This window comes from Schistocerca nitens, chromosome 9, assembly GCF_023898315.1.
Source record: "Schistocerca nitens isolate TAMUIC-IGC-003100 chromosome 9, iqSchNite1.1, whole genome shotgun sequence".
NCBI classification, from domain to species: Eukaryota; Metazoa; Arthropoda; class Insecta; order Orthoptera; family Acrididae; genus Schistocerca; species Schistocerca nitens.
In genome coordinates this window covers 519009269-519029170 of record NC_064622.1, presented here as the reverse complement: position 1 = coordinate 519029170, position 19902 = coordinate 519009269, and positions in this window count along the sequence as shown.

The window sequence follows — 19902 nt, the reverse complement described above, 5'->3', positions numbered from 1 at the left end:
GATGAGCTGTCATCCAGTCCCAGAAGTGCCGAGTGACGGCGGCCGAGGCCCACGCGGCGTGTGACGCGGCGTCAGGAGGCTCCAGGCTCCACGAAGCGTGGCACAGGGGCGGCGCGTGGCCCAGAAGCCCAGGGTCGCGGTGCCATTTAACGTCGTTTGCTGGTTAGGGAAGGTGAGGCACGTGAACAGGATCTGCGACCACGCGCGAATACTCATTACGTGTTTTCCTCTGCGAGTGGCGCTATTACTGGGTGAGCTGTCATCCAGAAGTGCCGAGTGACGGCGGCCGAGGCCCACGCGGCGTGTGACGCGGCGTCAGGCGGCTCCAGGCTCCACAGAGCGCGGCACGGGGGCGGCGCGTGTCCCAGAAGCCCAGGGTCGCGCTGCCATTTAACGTCGTTTGCTGGTTAGGGAAGGTCAGGCACGCGAACAGGATCTGCGACCACGCGCAAATACTCATTACGTGTTTTCCTCTGCGAGTGGCGCTGTTACTGGATGAGCTGTCATCCAGTCCCAGAAGTGCCGAGTGACTGCGGCCGAGGCCCACGCGGCGTGTGACGCGGCGTCAGGCGGCTCCAGGCTCCACGGAGCGCGGCACGAGGGCGGCGCGTGGCCCAGAAGCCCAGGGTCGCGCTGCCATTTAACGTCGTTTGCTGGTTAGGGAAGGTCAGGCACGTAAACAGGATCTGCGACCACGCGCGAATACTCATTACGTGTTTTCCTCTGCGAGTGGCGCTGTTACTGGATGAGCTGTCATCCAGTCCCAGAAGTGCCGAGTAACGGCGGCCGAGGCCCACGCTGCGTGTGACGCGGCGTCAGGCTGCTCCAGGCTCCACGGAGCGCGGCAAGGGGGCGGCGCGTGGCCCAGAAGCCCAGGGTCGCGCTGGCATTTAACGCCGTTTGCTGGTTAGGGAAGGTCAGGCACGCGAACAGGATCTGCGACCAGCCGCGAATACTCATACGTGTTTTCCTCTGCGAGTGGCGCTGTTACTGGATGAGCTGTCATCCAGTCCCAGAAGTGCCGAGTAACGGCGGTCGAGGCCCACGCGGCGTGTGACGCGGCGTCAGGGGGCTCCAGTCTCCACGGAGCGCGGCACGGGGGCGGCGCGTGGCCCAGAAGCCCAGGGTCGCGCTGCCATTTAACGTCGTTTGCTGGTTAGGGAAGGTCAGGCACGTGAACAGGATCTGCGACCACGCGCGAATACTCATTCCGTGTTTTCCTCTGCGAGTGGCGCTCTTACTGGGTGAGCTGTCATCCAGAAGTGCCGAGTGACGGCGGCCGAGGCCCACGCGGCGTGTGACGCGGCGTCAGGCGGCTCCAGGCTCCACGGAGCGCGGCACGGGGGCGGCGCGTGGCCCAGAAGCCCAGGGTCGCGCTGCCATTTAACGTCGTTTGCTGGTTAGGGAAGGTCAGGCACGTGAACAGGATCTGCGACCACGCGCGAATACTCATTACGTGTTTTCCTCTGCGAGTGGCGCTATTACTGGATGAGCTGTCATCCAGTCCCAGAAGTGCCGAGTGACGGCGGCCGAGGCCCACGCGGCGTGTGACGCGGCGTCAGGCGGCTCCAGGGTCCACGGAGCGCGGCACGGGGGCGGCGCGTGGCCCAGAAGCCCAGGGTTGCGCTGCCATTTAACGTCGTTTGCTGGTTAGGGAAGGTCAGGCACGTGAACAGGATCTGCGACCACGCGCGAATACTCATTACGTGTTTTCCTCTGCGAGTGGCGCTCTTACTGGATGAGCTGTCATCCAGTCCCAGAAGTGCCGAGTGACGGCGGCCAAGGCCCACGCTGCGTGTGACGCGGCTTCAGGCGGCTCCAGGCTCCACGGAGCGCGGCACGGGGGCGGCGCGTGGCCCAGAAGCCCAGGGTCGCGCTGCCATTTAACGTCGTTTGCTGGTTAGGGAAGGTCAGGCACGCGAACAGGATCTGCAACCACGCGCGAATACTCATACGTGTGTTCCTCTGCGAGTGGCGCTGTTACTGGATGAGCTGTCATCCAGTCCCAGAAGTGCCGAGTGACGGCGGCCGAGGCCCACGCGGCGTGTGACGCGGCGTGTGACGCGGCGTTAGGCGGCTCCAGGCTCCACGAAGCGTGGCAAGGGGGCGGCGCGTGGCCCAGAAGCCCAGGGTCGCGCTGCCATTTAACGTCGTTTGCTGGTTAGGGAATGTCAGGCACATGAACAGGATCTGCGACCACGCGCGAATACTCATTACGTGTTTTCCTCTGCGATTGGCGCTATTACTGGATGAGCTGTCATCCAGTCCCAGAAGTGCCGAGTGACGGCGTTTGAGGCCCACGCGGCGTGTGACGCGGCGTCAGGGGGCTCCAGGCTCCACGGAGCGCGGCACGGGGGCGGCGCGTGGCCCAGAAGCCCAGGGTCGCGCTGCCATTTAACGTCGTTTGCTGGTTAGGGAAGGTCAGGCACGTGAACAGGATCTGCGACCACGCGCGAATACTCATTACGTGTTTTCCTCTGCGAGTGGCGCTCTTACTGGGTGAGCTGTCATCCAGAAGTGCCGAGTGACGGCGGCCGAGGCCCACGCGGCGTGTGACGCGGCGTCAGGCGGCTCCAGGCTCCACGGAGCGCGGCACGGGGGCGGCGCGTGGCCCAGAAGCCCAGTGTCGCGCTGCCATTTAACGTCGTTTGCTGGTTAGGGAAGGTCAGGCACGTGAACAGGATCTCCGACCACGCGCGAATACTCATTACGTGTTTTCCTCTGCGAGTGGCGCTATTACTGGATGAGCTGTCATCCAGTCCCAGAAGTGCCGAGTGACGGCGGCCAAGGCCCACGCTGCGTGTGACGCGGCGTCAGGCGGCTCCAGGCTCCACGGAGCGCGGCACGGGGGCGGCGCGTGGCCCAGAAGCCCAGGGTCGCGCTGCCATTTAACGTCGTTTGCTGGTTAGGGAAGGCCAGGCACGCGAACAGGATCTGCGACCACGCGCGAATACTCATTACGTGTTTTCCTCTGCGAGTGGCGCTGTTACTGGATGAGCTGTCATCCAGTCCCAGAAGTGCCGAGTGACGGCGGCCGAGGCCCACGCGGCGTGTGACGCGGCGTCAGGAGGCTCCAGGCTCCACGAAGCGTGGCACAGGGGCGGCGCGTGGCCCAGAAGCCCAGGGTCGCGGTGCCATTTAACGTCGTTTGCTGGTTAGGGAAGGTGAGGCACGTGAACAGGATCTGCGACCACGCGCGAATACTCATTACGTGTTTTCCTCTGCGAGTGGCGCTATTACTGGGTGAGCTGTCATCCAGAAGTGCCGAGTGACGGCGGCCGAGGCCCACGCGGCGTGTGACGCGGCGTCAGGCGGCTCCAGGCTCCACAGAGCGCGGCACGGGGGCGGCGCGTGTCCCAGAAGCCCAGGGTCGCGCTGCCATTTAACGTCGTTTGCTGGTTAGGGAAGGTCAGGCACGCGAACAGGATCTGCGACCACGCGCAAATACTCATTACGTGTTTTCCTCTGCGAGTGGCGCTGTTACTGGATGAGCTGTCATCCAGTCCCAGAAGTGCCGAGTGACGGCGGCCGAGGCCCACGCGGCGTGTGACGCGGCGTGTGACGCGGCGTCAGGCGGCTCCAGGCTCCACGGAGCGCGGCACGGGGGCGGCGCGTGGCCCAGAAGCCCAGGGTCGCGCTCCCATTTAACGTCGTTTGCTGGTTAGGGAAGGTCAGGCACGTGAACAGGATCTGCGACCACGCGCGAATACTCATTACGTGTTTTCCTCTGCGAGTGGCGCTATTACTGGATGAGCTGTCATCCAGTCCCAGAAGTGCCGAGTGACGGCGGCCAAGGCCCACGCTGCGTGTGACGAGGCGTCAGGCGGCTCCAGGCTCCACGGAGCGCGGCACGGGGGCGGCGCGTGGCCCAGAAGCCCAAGGTCGCGCTGCTATTTAACGTCGTTTGCTGGTTAGGGAAGGTCAGGCACGCGAACAGGATCTGCAACCACGCTCGAATACTCATACGTGTTTTCCTCTGCGAGTGGCGCTGTTACTGGATGAGCTGTCATCCAGTCCCAGAAGTGCCGAGTGACGGAGGCCGAGGCCCACTCGGCGTGTGACGCGGCGTGTGACGCGGCGTCAGGCGGCTCCAGGCTCCACGAAGCGTGGCAAGGGGGCGGCGCGTGTCCCAGAAGCCCAGGGTCGCGCTGCCATTTAACGTCGTTTGCTGGTTAGGGAAGGTCAGACACGTGAACAGGATCTGCGACCACGCGCGAATACTCATTACGTGTTTTCCTCTGCGAGTGGCGCTATTACTGGATGAGCTGTCATCCAGTCCCAGAAGTGCCGAGTGACGGCGGCCGAGGCCCACGCGGCGTGTGACGCGGCGTCAGGGGGCTCCAGGCTCCACGGAGCGCGGCACGGGGGCGGCGCGTGGCCCAGAAGCCCAGGGTCGCGCTGCCATTTAACGTCGTTTGCTGGTTAGGGAAGGTCAGGCACGTGAACAGGATCTGCGACCACGCGCGGATACTCATTACGTGTTTTCCTGTGCGAGTGGCGCTCTTACTGGGTGAGCTGTCATCCAGAAGTGCCGAGTGACGGCGGCCGAGGCCCACGCGGCGTGTGACGCGGCGTCAGGCGGCTCCAGGCTCCACGAAGCGTGGCACGGGGGCGGCGCGTGGCCCAGAAGCGCAGGGTCGCGCTGCCATTTAACGTCGTTTGCTGGTTAGGGAAGGTCAGGCACGTGAACAGGATCTGCGACCACGCGCGAATACTCATTACGTGTTTTCCTCTGCGAGTGGCGCTCTTACTGGGTGAGCTGTCATCCAGAAGTGCCGAGTGACGGCGGCCGAGGCCCACGCGGCGTGTGACGCGGCGTCAGGCGGCTCCAGGCTCCACAGAGCGCGGCACGGGGGCGGCGCGTGTCCCAGAAGCCCAGGGTCGCGCTGCCATTTAACGTCGTTTGTTGGTTAGGGAAGGTCAGGCACGCGAACAGGATCTGCGAGCACGCGCGAATACTCATTACGTGTTTTCCTCTGCGAGTGGCGCTGTTACTGGATGAGCTGTCATCCAGTCCCAGAAGTGCCGAGTGACGGCGGCCGAGGCCCACGCGGCGTGTGACGCGGCGTCAGGCGGCTCCAGGCTCCACGGAGCGCGGCACGGGGGCGGCGCGTGGCCCAGAAGCCCAGGGTCGCGCTGCCATTTAACGTCGTTTGCTGGTTAGGGAAGGTCAGGCACGCGAACAGGATCTGCAACCACGCGCGAATACTCATACGTGTTTTCCTCTGCGAGTGGCGCTGTTACTGGATGAGCTGTCATCCAGTCCCAGAAGTGCCGAGTGACGGCCGCCGAGGCCCACGCGGCGTGTGACGCGGCGTGTGACGCGGAGTCAGGCGGCTCCCGGCTCCACGAAGCGTGGCACGGGGGCGGCGCGTGGCCCAGAAGCCCAGGGTCGCGCTGGCATTTAACGTCGTTTGCTGGTTAGGGAAGGTCAGGCACGTGAACAGGATCTGCGACCACGCGCGAATACTCATTACGTGTTTTCCTCTGCGAGTGACGCTATTACTGGATGAGCTGTCATCCAGTCCCAGAAGTGCCGAGTGACGGCGGCCAAGGCCCACGCTGCGTGTGACGCGGCGTCAGGCGGCTCCAGGCTCCACGGAGCGCGGCACGGGGGCGGCGCGTGGCCCAGAAGCCCAGGGTCGCGCTGCTATTTAACGTCGTTTGCTGGTTAGGGAAGGTCAGGCACGCGAACAGGTTCTGCAACCACGCGCGAATGCTCATACGTGTTTTCCTCTGCGAGTGGCGCTGTTACTGGATGAGCTGTCATCCAGTCCCAGAAGTGCCGAGTGACGGCGGCCGAGGCCCACGCGGCGTGTGACGCGGCGTCTGACGCGGCGTCAGGCGGCTCCAGGCTCCACGAAGCCTGGCAAGGGGGCGGCGCGTGGCCCAGAAGCCCAGGGTCGCGCTGCCATTTAACGTCGTTTGCTGGTTAGGGAAGGTCAGGCACGTGAACAGGATCTGCGACCACGTGCGAATACTCATTACGTGTTTTCCTCTGCGAGTGGCGCTATTACTGGATGAGCTGTCATCCAGTCCCAGAAGTGCCGAGTGACGGCGGCCGAGGCCCACGCGGCGTGTGACGCGGCGTCAGGGGGCTCCAGGCTCCACGGAGCGCGGCACGGGGGCGGCGCGTGGCCCAGAAGCCCAGGGTCGCGCTGCCATTTAACGTCGTTTGCTGGTTAGGGAAGGTCAGGCACGTGAACAGGATCTGCGACCACGCGCGAATACTCATTACGTGTTTTCCTCTGCGAGTGGCGCTCTTACTGGGTGAGCTGTCATCCAGAAGTGCCGAGTGACGGCGGCCGAGGCCCACGCGGCCTGTGACGCGGCGTCAGGCGGCTCCAGGCTCCACGGAGCGCGGCACGGGGGCGGCGCGTGGACCAGATGCCCAGGGTCGCGCTGCCATTTAACGTCGTTTGCTGGTTAGGGAAGGTCAGGCACGTGAACAGGATCTGCGACCACGCGCGAATACTCATTACGTGTTTTCCTCTGCGAGTGGCGCTATTACTGGATGAGCTGTCATCCAGTCCCAGAAGTGCCGAGTGACGGCGGCCAAGGCCCACGCTGCGTGTGACGCGGCGTCAGGCGGCTCCAGGCTCCACGGAGCGCGGCACGGGGGCGGCGCGTGGCCCAGAAGCCCATGGTCGCGCTGCCATTTAACGTCGTTTGCTGGTTAGGGAAGGTCAGGCACGCGAACAGGATCTGCGACCACGCGCGATTACTCATACGTGTTTTCCTCTGCGAGTGGCGCTGTTACTGGATGAGCTGTCATCCAGTCCCAGAAGTGCCGAGTGACGGCGGCCGAGGCCCACGCGGCGTGTGACGCGGCGTCAGGCTGCTCCAGGCTCCACGGAGCGCGGCACGGGGGCGGCGCGTGGCCCAGAAGCCCAGGGTCGCGCTGCCATTTAACGTCGTTTGCTGGTTATGGAAGGTCAGGCACGCGAACAGGATCTGCAACCACGCGCGAATACTCATCCGTGTTTTCCTCTGCGAGTGGCGCTGCTACTGGATGAGCTGTCATCCAGTCCCAGAAGTGCCGAGTGACGGCGGCCGAGGCCCACGCGGCGTGTGACGCGGCGTGTGACGCGGCGTCAGGCGGCTCCAGGCTCCACGAAGCGTGGCACGGGGGCGGCGCGTGGCCCAGAAGCCCAGGGTCGCGCTGCCATTTAACGTCGTTTGCTGGTTAGGGAAGGTCAGGCACGTGAACAGGATCTGCGACCACGCGCGAATACTCATTATGTGTTTTCCTCTGCGAGTGGCGCTGTTACTGGATGAGCTGTCATCCAGTCCCAGAAGTGCCGAGTGACGGCGGCCGAGGCCCACGCGGCGTGTGACGCGGCGTCAGGGGGCTCCAGGCTCCACGGAGCGCGGCACGGGGGCGGCACGTGGCCCAGAAGCCCAGGGTCGCGCTGCCATTTAACGTCGTTTGCTGGTTAGGGAAGGTCAGGCACGTGAACAGGATCTGCGACCACGCGCGAATACTCATTATGTGTTTTCCTCTGCGAGTGGCGCTGTTACTGGATGAGCTGTCATCCAGTCCCAGAAGTGCCGAGTGACGGCGGCCGAGGCCCACGCGGCGTGTGACGCGGCGTCAGGGGGCTCCAGGCTCCACGGAGCGCGGCACGGGGGCGGCACGTGGCCCAGAAGCCCAGGGTCGCGCTGCCATTTAACGTCGTTTGCTGGTTAGGGAAGGTCAGGCACGTGAACAGGATCTGCGACCACGCGCGAATACTCATTACGTGTTGTCCTCTGCGAGTGGCGCTATTACTGGATGAGCTGTCATCCAGTCCCAGAAGTGCCGAGTGACGGCGGCCGAGGCCCACGCGGCGTGTGACGCGGCGTCAGGGGGCTCCAGGCTCCACGGAGCGCGGCACGGGGGCGGCACGTGGCCCAGAAGCCCAGGGTCGCGCTGGCATTTAACGTCGTTTGCTGGTTAGGGAAGGTCAGGCACGTGAACAGGATCTGCGACCACGCGCGAATACTCATTATGTGTTTTCCTCTGCGAGTGGCGCTGTTACTGGATGAGCTGTCATCCAGTCCCAGAAGTGCCGTGTGACGGTGGCCGAGGCCCACGCGGCGTGTGACGCGGCGTCAGGAGGCTCCAGGCTCCACGAAGCGTGGCACGGGGGCGGCGCGTGGCCCAGAAGCGCAGGGTCGCGCTGCCATTTAACGTCGTTTGCTGGTTAGGGAAGGTCAGGCACGTGAACAGGATCTGCGACCACGCGCGAATACTCATTACGTGTTTTCCTCTGCGAGTGGCGCACTTACTGGGTGAGCTGTCATCCAGAAGTGCCGAGTGACGGCGGCCGAGGCCCACGCGGCGTGTGACGCGGCGTCAGGCGGCTCCAGGCTCCACAGAGCGCGGCACGGGGGCGGCGCGTGTCCCAGAAGCCCAGGGTCGCGCTGCCATTTAACGTCGTTTGCTGGTTAGGGAAGGTCAGGCACGCGAACAGGATCTGCAACCACGCGCGATTACTCATACGTGTTTTCCTCTGCGAGTGGCGCTGTTACTGGATGAGCTGTCATCCAGTCCCAGAAGTGCCGAGTGACGGCGGCCGAGACCCACGCGGCGTGTGACGCGGCGTCAGGCTGCTCCAGGCTCCACGGAGCGCGGCACGGGGGCGGCGCGTGGCCCAGAAACCCAGGGTCGCGCTGCCATTTAACGTCGTTTGCTGGTTATGGAAGGTCAGGCACGCGAACAGGATCTGCAACCACGCGCGAATACTCATCCGTGTTTTCCTCTGCGAGTGGCGCTGTTACTGGATGAGCTGTCATCCAGTCCCAGAAGTGCCGAGTGACGGCGGCCGAGGCCCACGCGGCGTGTGACGCGGCGTGTGACGCGGCGTCAGGCGGCTCCAGGCTCCACGAAGCGTGGCACGGGGGCGGCGCGTGGCCCAGAAGCCCAGGGTCGCGCTGCCATTTAACGTCGTTTGCTGGTTAGGGAAGGTCAGGCATGTGAACAGGATCTGCGACCACGCGCGAATACTCATTATGTGTTTTCCTCTGCGAGTGGCGCTGTTACTGGATGAGCTGTCATCCAGTCCCATAAGTGCCGAGTGACGGCGGCCGAGGCCCACGCGGCGTGTGACGCGGCGTCAGGGGGCTCCAGGCTCCACGGAGCGCGGCACGGGGGCGGCACGTGGCCCAGAAGCCCAGGGTCGCGCTGCCATTTAACGTCGTTTGCTGGTTAGGGAAGGTCAGGCACGTGAACAGGATCTGCGACCACGCGCGAATACTCATTATGTGTTTTCCTCTGCGAGTGGCGCTGTTACTGGATGAGCTGTCATCCAGTCCCAGAAGTGCCGAGTGACGGCGGCCGAGGCCCACGCGGCGTGTGACGCGGCGTCAGGGGGCTCCAGGCTTCACGAAGCGTGGCACGGGGGCAGCGCGTGGCCCAGAAGCCCAAGGTCGCGCTGCCATTTAACGTCGTTTGCTGGTTAGGGAAGGTCAGGCACGTGAACAGGATCTGCGACCACGCGCGAATACTCATTACGTGTTTTCCTCTGCGAGTGGCGCTATTACTGGATGAGCTGTCATCCAGTCCCAGAAGTGCCGAGTGACGGCGGCCGAGGCCCACGCGGCGTGTGACGCGGCGTCAGGGGGCTCCAGGCTCCACGGAGCGCGGCACGGGGGCGGCACGTGGCCCAGAAGCCCAGGGTCGCGCTGGCATTTAACGTCGTTTGCTGGTTAGGGAAGGTCAGGCACGTGAACAGGATCTGCGACCACGCGCGAATACTCATTATGTGTTTTCCTCTGCGAGTGGCGCTGTTACTGGATGAGCTGTCATCCAGTCCCAGAAGTGCCGTGTGACGGTGGCCGAGGCCCACGCGGCGTGTGACGCGGCGTCAGGCGGCTCCAGGCTCCACGAAGCGTGGCACGGGGGCGGCGCGTGGCCCAGAAGCGCAGGGTCGCGCTGCCATTTAACGTCGTTTGCTGGTTAGGGAAGGTCAGGCACGTGAACAGGATCTGCGACCACGCGCGAATACTCATTACGTGTTTTCCTCTGCGAGTGGCGCTCTTACTGGGTGAGCTGTCATCCAGAAGTGCCGAGTGACGGCGGCCGAGGCCCACGCGGCGTGTGACGCGGCGTCAGGCGGCTCCAGGCTCCACAGAGCGCGGCACGGGGGCGGCGCGTGTCCCAGAAGCCCAGGGTCGCGCTGCCATTTAACGTCGTTTGTTGGTTAGGGAAGGTCAGGCACGCGAACAGGATCTGCGAGCACGCGCGAATACTCATTACGTGTTTTCCTCTGCGAGTGGCGCTGTTACTGGATGAGCTGTCATCCAGTCCCAGAAGTGCCGAGTGACGGCGGCCGAGGCCCACGCGGCGTGTGACGCGGCGTCAGGCGGCTCCAGGCTCCACGGAGCGCGGCACGGGGGCGGCGCGTGGCCCAGAAGCCCAGGGTCGCGCTGCCATTTAACGTCGTTTGCTGGTTAGGGAAGGTCAGGCACGTGAACAGGATCTGCGACCACGCGCGAATACTCATTACGTGTTTTCCTCTGCGAGTGGCGCTGTTACTGGATGAGCTGTCATCCAGTCCCAGAAGTGCCGAGTGACGGCGGCCGAGGCCCACGCGGCGTGTGACGCGGCGTCAGGCGGCTCCAGGCTCCACGGAGCGCGGCACGGGGGCGGCGCGTGGCCCAGAAGCCCAGGGTCGCGCTGCCATTTAACGTTTGCTGGTTAGTGAAGGTCAGGCACGCGAACAGGATCTGCAACCACGCGCGAATACTCATACGTGTTTTCCTCTGCGAGTGGCGCTGTTACTGGATGAGCTGTCATCCAGTCCCAGAAGTGCCGAGTGACGGCGGCCGAGGCCCACGCGGCGTGTGACGCGGCGTGTGACGCGGCGTCAGGCGGCTCCAGGCTCAGCGAAGCGTGGCACGGGGGCGGCGCGTGGCCCAGAAGCCCAGGGTCGCGCTGCCATTTAACGTCGTTTGCTGGTTAGGGAAGGTCAGGCACGTGAACAGGATCTGCGACCACGCGCGAATACTCATTACGTGTTTTCCTCTGCGAGTGGCGCTGTTACTGGATGAGCTGTCATCCAGTCCCAGAAGTGCCGAGTGACGGCGGCCAAGGCCCACGCTGCGTGTGACACGGCGTCAGGCGGCTCCAGGCTCCACGGAGCGCGGCACGGGGGCGGCGCGTGGCCCAGAAGCCCAGGGTCGCGCTGCTATTTAACGTCGTTTGCTGGTTAGGGAAGGTCAGGCACGCGAACAGGATCTGCAACCACGCGCGAATACTCATACGTGTTTTCCTCTGCGAGTGGCGCTGTTACTGGATGAGCTGTCATCCAGTCCCAGAAGTGCCGAGTGACGGCGGCCGAGGCCCACGCGGCGTGTGACGCGGCGTGTGACGCGGCGTCAGGCGGCTCCAGGCTCCACGAAGCGTGGCAAGGGGGGCAGCGCGTGGCCCAGAAGCCCAGGGTCGCGCTGCCATTTAACGTCGTTTACTGGTTAGGGAAGGTCAGGCACGTGAACAGGATCTGCGACCACGTGCGAATACTCATTACGTGTTTTCCTCTGCGAGTGGCGCTATTACTGGATGAGCTGTCATCCAGTCCCAGAAGTGCCGAGTGACGGCGGCCGAGGCCCACGCGGCGTGTGACGCGGCGTCAGGGGGCTCCAGGCTCCACGGAGCGCGGCACGGGGGCGGCGCGTGGCCCAGAAGCCCAGGGTCGCGCTGCCATTTAACGTCGTTTGCTGGTTAGGGAAGGTCAGGCACGTGAACAGGATCTGCGACCACGCGCGAATACTCATTACGTGTTTTCCTCTGCGAGTGGCGCTCTTACTGGGTGAGCTGTCATCCAGAAGTGCCGAGTGACGGCGGCCGAGGCCCACGCGGCGTGTGACGCGGCGTCAGGCGGCTCCAGGCTCCACGGAGCGCGGCACGGGGGCGGCGCGTGGACCAGAAGCCCAGGGTCGCGCTGCCATTTAACGTCGTTTGCTGGTTAGGGAAGGTCAGGCACGTGAACAGGATCTGCGACCACGCGCGAATACTCATTACGTGTTTTCCTCTGCGAGTGGCGGTATTACTGGATGAGCTGTCATCCAGTCCCAGAAGTGCCGAGTGACGGCGGCCAAGGCCCACGCTGCGTGTGACGCGGCGTCAGGCGGCTCCAGGCTCCACGGAGCGCGGCACGGGGGCGGCGCGTGGCCCAGAAGCCCAGGGTCGCGCTGCCATTTAACGTCGTTTGCTGGTTAGGGAAGGTCAGGCACGTGAACAGGATCTGCGACCACGCGCGAATACTCATTACGTGTTTTCCTCTGCGAGTGGCGCTATTACTGGATGAGCTGTCATCCAGTCCAAGAAGTGCCGAGTGGTGGCGGCCGAGGCCCACGCGGCATGTGACGCGGCGTCAGGCGGCTCCAGGCTCCAAGAGCGCGGCACGGGGGCGGCGCGTGGCCCAGAAGCCCAGGGTCGCGCTGCCATTTAACGTCGTTTGCTGGTTAGGGAAGGCCAGGCACGCGAACAGGATCTGCGACCACGCGCGAATACTCATTACGAGTTTTCCTCTGCGAGTGGCGCTGTTACTGGATGAGCTGTCATCCAGTCCCAGAAGTGCCGAGTGACGGCGGCCGAGGCCCACGCGGCGTGTGACGCGGCGTCAGGCGGCTCCAGGCTCCACGAAGCGTGGCACAGGGGCGGCGCGTGGCCCAGAAGCCCAGGGTCGCGCTGCCATTTAATGTCGTTTGCTGGTTAGGGAAGGTCAGGCACGTGAACAGGATCTGCGACCACGCGCGAATACTCATTACGTGTTTTCCTCTGCGAGTGGCGCTCTTACTGGGTGAGCTGTCATCCAGAAGTGCCGAGTGACGGCGGCCGAGGCCCACGCGGCGTGTGACGCGGCGTCAGGCGGCTCCAGGCTCCACAGAGCGCGGCACAGGGGCGGCGCGGGTCCCAGAAGCCCAGGGTCGCGCTGCCATTTAACGTCGTTTGCTGGTTAGGGAAGGTCAGGCACGCGAACAGGATCTGCGACCACGCGCAAATACTCATTACGTGTTTTCCTCTGCGAGTGGCGCTGTTACAGGATGAGCTGTCATCCAGTCCCAGAAGTGCCGAGTGACGGCAGCCGAGGCCCACGCGGCGTGTGACGCGGCGTCAGGCGGCTCCAGGCTCCACGGAGCGCGGCACGAGGGCGGCGCGTGGCCCAGAAGCCCAGGGTCGCGCTGCCATTTAACGTCGTTTGCTGGTTAGGGAAGGTCAGGCACGTAAACAGGATCTGCGACCACGCGCGAATACTCATTACGTGTTTTCCTCTGCGAGTGGCGCTGTTACTGGATGAGCTGTCATCCAGTCCCAGAAGTGCCGAGTGACGGCGGCCGAGGCCCACGCTGCGTGTGACGCGGCGTCAGGCTGCTCCAGGCTCCACGGAGCGCGGCAAGGGGGCGGCGCGTGGCCCAGAAGCCCAGGGTCGCGCTGCCATTTAACGCCGTTTGCTGGTTAGGGAAGGTCAGGCACGTGAACAGGATCTGCGACCACGCGCGAATACTCACTACATGTTTTCGTCTGCGAGTGGCGCTGTTACTGGATGAGCTGTCATCCAGTCCCAGAAGTGCCGAGTGACGGTGGCCGAGGCCCACGCGGCGTGTGACGCGGCGTCAGGCGGCTCACGGCTCCACGGAGCGCGGCACGGGGGCGGCGCTTGGCCCAGAAGCCCAGGGTCGCGCTGCCATTTATCGTCGTTTGCTGGTTAGGGAAGGTCAGGCACGTGAACAGGATCTGCGACCACGCGCGAATACTCAATACGTGTTTTCCTCTGCGAGTGGCGCTGTTACTGGATGAGCTGTCATCCAGTCCCAGAAGTGCCGAGTGACGGCGGCCGAGGCCCACGCGGCGTGTGACGCGGCGTCAGGCGGCTCCAGGCTCCACGGAGCGTGGCACGGGGGCGGCGCGTGGCCCAGAAGCCCAGGGTCGCGCTGCCATTTAACGTCGTTTGCTGGTTAGGGAAGGTCAGGCACGCGAACAGGATCTGCAACCACGCGCGAATACTCATCCGTGTTTTCCTCTGCGAGTGGCGCTGTTACTGGATGAGCTGTCATCCAGTCCCAGAAGTGCCGAGTGACGGCGGCCGAGGCCCACGCGGCGTGTGACGCGGCGTGTGACGCGGCGTCAGGCGGCTCCAGGCTCCACGAAGCGTGGCACGGGGGCGGCGCGTGGCCCAGAAGCCCAGGGTCGCGCTGCCATTTAACGTCGTTTGCTGGTTAGGGAAGGTCAGGCACGTGAACAGGATCTGCGACCACGCGCGAATACTCTTTACATGTTTTCCTCTGCGAGTGGCGCTATTACTGGATGAGCTGTCATCCAGTCCCAGAAGTGCCGAGTGACGGCGGCCGAGGCCCACGCGGCGTGTGACGCGGCGTCAGGCGGCTCCAGGCTCCACAGAGCGCGGCACATGGGCGGCGCGTGTCCCAGAAGCCCAGGGTCGCGCTGCCATTTAACGTCGTTTGCTGGTTAGGGAAGGTCAGGCACGCGAACAGGATCTGCGACCACGCGCAAATACTCATTACGTGTTTTCCTCTGCGAGTGGCGCTGTTACAGGATGAGCTGTCATCCAGTCCCAGAAGTGCCGAGTGACGGCGGCCGAGGCCCACGCGGCGTGTGACGCGGTTTCAGGCGGCTCCAGGCTCCACGGAGCGCGGCACGAGGGCGGCGCGTGGCCCAGAAGCCCAGGGTCGCGCTGCCATTTAACGCCGTTTGCTGGTTAGGGAAGGTCAGGCACGCGAACAGGATCTGCGACCAGCCGCGAATACTCATTACGTGTTTTCCTCTGCGAGTGGCGCTGTTACTGGATGAGCTGTCATCCAGTCCCAGAAGTGCCGAGTGACGGCGGCCGAGGCCCACGCTGCGTGTGACGCGGCGTCAGGCTGCTCCAGGCTCCACGGAGCGCGGCAAGGGGGCGGCGCGTGGCCCAGAAGCCCAGGGTCGCGCTGCCATTTAACGCCGTTTGCTGGTTAGGGAAGGTCAGGCACGTGAACAGGATCTGCGACCACGCGCGAATACTCACTACATGTTTTCGTCTGCGAGTGGCGCTGTTACTGGATGAGCTGTCATCCAGTCCCAGAAGTGCCGAGTGACGGTGGCCGAGGCCCACGCGGCGTGTGACGCGGCGTCAGGCGGCTCCCGGCTCCACGGAGCGCGGCACGGGGGCGGCGCTTGGCCCAGAAGCCCAGGGTCGCGCTGCCATTTAACGTCGTTTGCTGGTTAGGGAAGGTCAGGCACGTGAACAGGATCTGCGACCACGCGCGAATACTCAATACGTGTTTTCCTCTGCGAGTGGCGCTGTTACTGGATGCGCTGTCATCCAGTCCCAGAAGTGCCGAGTGACGGCGGCCGAGGCCCACGCGGCGTGTGACGCGGCGTCAGGCGGCTCCAGGCTCCACGGAGCGCGGCACGGGGGCGGCGCGTGGCCCAGAAGCCCAGGGTCGCGCTGCCATTTAACGTCGTTTGCTGGTTAGGGAAGGTCAGGCACGTGAACAGGATCTGCGACCACGCGCGAATACTCATTATGTGTTTTCCTCTGCGAGTGGCGCTGTTACTGGATCAGCTGTCATCCAGTCCCAGAAGTGCCGAGTGACGGTGGCCGAGGCCCACGCGGCGTGTGACGCGGCGTCAGGCGGCTCCAGGCTCCACGAAGCGTGGCACGGGGGCGGCGCGTGGCCCAGAAGCGCAGGGTCGCGCTGCCATTTAACGTCGTTTGCTGGTTAGGGAAGGTCAGGCACGTGAACAGGATCTGCGACCACGCGCGAATACTCATTACGTGTTTTCCTCTGCGAGTGGCGCTCTTACTGGGTGAGCTGTCATCCAGAAGTGCCGAGTGACGGCGGCCGAGACCCACGCGGCGTGTGACGCGGCGTCAGGCGGCTCCAGGATCCACAGAGCGCGGCACGGGGGCGGCGCGTGTCCCAGAAGCCCAGGGTCGCGCTGCCATTTAACGTCGTTTGTTGGTTAGGGAAGGTCAGGCACGCGAACAGGATCTGCGACCACGCGCGAATACTCATTACGTGTTTTCCTCTGCGAGTGGCGCTGTTACTGGATGAGCTGTCATCCAGTCCCAGAAGTGCCGAGTGACGGCGGCCAAGGCCGACGCTGCGTGTGACGCGGCGTCAGGCGGCTCCAGGCTCCACGGAGCGCTGCGCGGGGGCGGCGCGTGGCCCAGAAGCCCAGGGTCGCGCTGCCATTTAAAATCGTTTGCTGGTTAGGGAAGGTCAGGCACGTGAACAGGATCTGCGATCACGCGCGAATACTCATTACGTGTTTTCCTCTGCGAGTGGCGCTATTACTGGATGAGCTGTCATCCAGTCCCAGAAGATCCGAGTGACGGCGGCCGAGGCCCACGCGGCGTGTGACGCAGCGTGAGGGGGCTCCAGGCTCCACGGAGCGCGGCACGGGGGCGGCGCGTGGCCCAGAAACCCAGGGTCGCGCTGCCATTTAACGTCGTTTGCTGGTTAGGGAAGGTCAGGCACGTGAACAGGATCTGCGACCACGCGCGAATACTCATTACGTGTTTTCCTCTGCGAGTGGCGCTGTTACTGGATGAGCTGTCATCCAGTCCCAGAAGTGCCGAGTGACAGAGGCCGAGGCCCACGCGGCATGTGACGCGGCGTCAGGCGGCTTCAGGCTCCACGGAGCGCAGCACAGGGGCGGCGCGTGGCCCAGAAGCCCGGGGTCGCGCTGCCATTTAACGTCGTTTGCTGGTTAGGGAAGGCCAGGCACGCGAACAGGATCTGCGACCACGTGCGAATACTCATTACGTGTTTTCCTCTGCGAGTGGCGCTCTTACTGGGTGAGCTGTCATCCAGAAGTGCCGAGTGACGGCGGCCGAGGCCCACGCGGCGTGTGACGCGGCGTCAGGCGGCTCCAGGCTCCACGGAGCGCGGCACGGGTGCGGCGCGTGGCCCAGAAGCCCAGGGTCGCGCTGCCATTTAACGTCGTTTGCTGGTTTGGGAAGGTCAGTCACGTGAACAGGATCTGCGACCACGCGCGAATACTCATTACGTGTTTTCCTCTGCGAGTGGCGCTGTTACTGGATGAGCTGTCATCCAGTACCAGAAGTGCCGAGTGACGGCGGCCGAGGCCCACGCGGCGTGTGACGCGGCGTCAGGCGGCTCCAGGCTCCACGGATCGCGGCACGGGGGCGGCGCGTGGCCCAGAAGCCCAGGGTCGCGCTGCCATTTAACGTCGTTTGCTGGTTAGGGAAGGTCAGGCACGTGAACAGGATCTGCGACCACGCGCGAATACTCATTTCGTGTTTTCCTCTTTGAGTGGCGCTGTTACTGGATGAGCTGTCATCCAGTCCCAGAAGTGCCGAGTGACGGCGGCCGCGGCCCACGCGGCGTGTGACGCGGCGTCAGGCGGCTCCAGGCTCCACGGAGCGCGGCAGGGGCGCGGCGCGTGGCCCAGAAGCTCAGGGTCGCGCTGCCATTTAACGTCGTTTGCTGGTTAGGGAAGGTCAGGCACGTGAACAGGATCTGCGACCACGCGCGAATACTCATTACGTGTTTTCCTCTGCGAGTGGCGCTGTTACTGGATGAGCTGTCATCCAGTCCCAGAAGTGCCGAGTGACGGCGGCCGAGGCCCACGCGGCTCCAGGCTCCACGGAGCGCGGCTTGGGGGCGGCGCATGGCCCAGAAGCCCAGGGTCGCGCTGCCATTTAACGTCGTTTGCTGGTTAGGGAAGGTCAGGCACGTGAACAGGATCTGCGACCACGCGCGAATACTCATTACGTGTTTTCCTCTGCGAGTGGCGCTGTTACTGGATGAGCTGTCATCCAGTCCCAGAAGTGCCGAGTGACGGCGGCCGAGGCCCACGCGGAGTGTGACGCGGCGTCAGGCGGCTCCAGGCTCCACGGTGCGCGGCTTGGGAGCGGCGCATGACCCGGAAGCCCAGGATCGCGCTGCCATTTAACGTCGTTTGCTGGTTAGGGAAGGTCAGGCACGTGAACAGGATCTGCGACCACGCGCGAATACTCATTACGTGTTTTCCTCTGCGAGTGGCGCTGTTACTGGATGAGCTGTCATCCAGTCCCAGAAGTGCCGAGTGACGGCGGCCGAGGCCCACGCGGCGTGTGACGCGGCGTCAGGCGGCTCCAGGCTCCACGGAGCGCGGCACGGGGACGGCGCGTGGCCCAGAAGCCCAGGGTCGCGCTGCCATTTAACGTCGTTTGCTGGTTAGGGAAGGTCAGGCACGTGAACAGGATCTGCGACCACGCGCGAATACTCATTACGTGTTTTCCTTTGCGAGTGGCGCTGTTACTGGATGAGCTGTCATCCAGTCCCAGAAGTGCCGAGTGACGGCGGCCGAGGCCCACGCGGCGTGTGACGTGGCGTCAGGTGGCTCCAGGCTCCACGGAGCGTGGCACGGGGGCGGCGCGTGGCCCAGAAGCCCAGGGACGCGCTGCCATTTAACGTCGTTTGCTGGTTAGGGAAGGTCATGCACGTGAACAGGATCTGCGACCACGCGCGAATACTCATTACGTGTTTTCCTCTGCGAGTGGCGCTGATACTGGATGAGCTGTCATCCAGTCCCAGAAGTGCCGAGTGACGGCGGCAGAGGCCCACGCGGCGTGTGACGCGGCGTCAGGCGGCTCCAGGCTCCATGGAGCTTGGCACGGGGGCGGCGCGTGGCCCAGAAGCCCAGGGTCGCGCTGCCATTTAACGTCGTTCGCTGGTTAGGGAAGGTCAGGCACGTGAACAGGATCTGCGACCACGCGCGAATACTCATTACGTGTTTTCCTCTGCGAGTGGCGCTGTTACTGGATGAGCTGTCATCCAGTCCCAGAAGTGCCGAGTGGCGGCGGCCGAGCCCCACGCGGCGTGTGACGCGGCGTCAGGCGGCTCCAGGCCCCACGGAGCGCGGCACGGGGGCGGCGCGTGGCCCAGAAACCCAGGGTCGCGCTGCCATTTAACGTCGTTTGCTGGTTAGGGAAGGTCAGGCACGTGAACAGGATCTGCGACCACGCGCGAATACTCATTACGTGTTTTCCTCTGCGAGTGGCGCTGTTACTGGATGAGCTGTCATCCAGTCCCAGAAGTGCCGAGTGACGGCGGCCGAGGCCCACACGGCGTGTGACGCGGCGTCAGGCGGCTCCAGGCTTCACGGAGCACGGCACAGAGCCGGCGCGTGGCCCAGAAGCTCAGGGTCGCGCTGCCATTTAACGTCGTTTGCTGGTTAGGGAAGGTCAGGCACGTGAACAGGATCTGCGACCACGCGCGAATACTCATTACGTGTTTTCCTCTGCGAGTGGCGCTGTTACTGGATGAGCTGTCATCCAGTCCCAGAAGTGCCGAGTGACGGCGGCCGAGGCCCACGCGGCGTGTGACGCGGCGTCAGGCCGCTCCAGGCTCCACGGAGCGCGGCACGGGGGCGGCGCGTGGCCCAGAAACCCAGGGTCGCGCTGCCATTTAACGTCGTTTGCTGGTTAGGGAAGGTCAGGCACGTGAACAGGATCTGCGACCACGCGCGAATACTCATTACGTGTTTTCCTCTGCGAGTGGCGCTGTTACTGGATGAGCTGTCATCCAGTCCCAGAAGTGCCGAGTGACAGAGGCCGAGGCCCACGCGGCGTGTGACGCGGCGTCAGGCGGCTTCAGGCTCCACGGAGCGCAGCACAGGGGCGGCGCGTGGCCCAGAAGCCCGGGGTCGCGCTGCCATTTAACGTCGTTTGCTGGTTAGGGAAGGCCAGGCACGCGAACAGGATCTGCGACCACGTGCGAATACTCATTACGTGTTTTCCTCTGCGAGTGGCGCTCTTACTGGGTGAGCTGTCATCCAGAAGTGCCGAGTGACGGCGGCCGAGGCCCACGCGGCGTGTGACGCGGCGTCAGGCGGCTCCAGGCTCCACGGAGCGCGGCACGGGTGCGGCGCGTGGCCCAGAAGCCCAGGGTCGCGCTGCCATTTAACGT